The sequence below is a fragment of the Charadrius vociferus genome, unplaced genomic scaffold, assembly GCF_000708025.1.
Source record: "Charadrius vociferus isolate BGI_N301 unplaced genomic scaffold, ASM70802v2 scaffold553, whole genome shotgun sequence".
Classification (NCBI taxonomy): domain Eukaryota; kingdom Metazoa; phylum Chordata; class Aves; order Charadriiformes; family Charadriidae; genus Charadrius; species Charadrius vociferus.
The window spans coordinates 2,751,091-2,752,062 of NW_009647688.1; positions in this window are offsets into that span (position 1 = coordinate 2,751,091).

The following is a 972-nucleotide window of genomic DNA, read 5'->3' on the forward strand; positions in this document are numbered from 1 at the left end:
TTTTTAGCTTCCCATGAAAGCATAGACCGAAGGATGGAATGGCCAATGAAATATTCCATACCATAGATGTCCTGCTCAGTATATAAGTGGGGGTTTATCGGGGGGCGGGGATCAATGATCACTGCTCCGGATGGTGCCAATTCGTCGGGCGGTGAGAGTGACCCAGGTCATTATTACTGTTGTTATCATTTTCCCTTTTCTGTTATTGTTTCTATTAAATGCTTTTATCTCAACCTGCAAGGGTTTTTTTTTCCTCCCTTTCCCCCCCTTTTTTTCCCCCTCTTTCCCCCACCTTTTGGGGGAAGCAGTGGGGAAAGGTGTGAGGGAGCAGCTGCATGGTTCTAGCTGCCAGGTGGGGTTAAACCACAACATAGGTGCACTGCATTTTGCTGGGATTCTTGACTTTATTGAAGATGGAACTTTTTTTTTTTTTCACCAGTTTTGCTGTGTATGGTGTAAGTTGCTGACGTAATTTCTCTTAATAGGACCGATAGGATGAGATTAGCTAGCAGGAGTTAGGGTGAGCATCTTGTATGCATCTGTATATGGAGCGTGAGCATTTCTCAAGAAAGCAGTAGGGACATCAGGCATGGTGTCTTTCAGGGTATGGGACGGCTCATCGCCTTTCCCCATCACCCACAGAGTACCACATTGTCCCTAGAACCGTTGCAGCTTGTGGCAGGCTCCTCATCGATTGTGTCAGGTCTTCCTTTACTTTGTGGGTCTGTAGCAGAGCCCTGAGTCTGTGGGAAGACAGAAGATAGGAGGTGCCTGCAGAACGCAGGGCACAGCTCAGAAGAGCAGCTCCTGAGGAGCGGACAATGCAGGGGGTTCAGAGGTGCCAATAGAGGGCAGGAGCTGTCTGGAAGAATTAGGGTTCCTTCCCTGACAGTTCAGGAGAAGAGAAAGGGTTTCTAAAGCTTTTGAACCGGGGGATGGCTAGGAAAGGGCAGAGCGTTTGTCAGCCTCTCT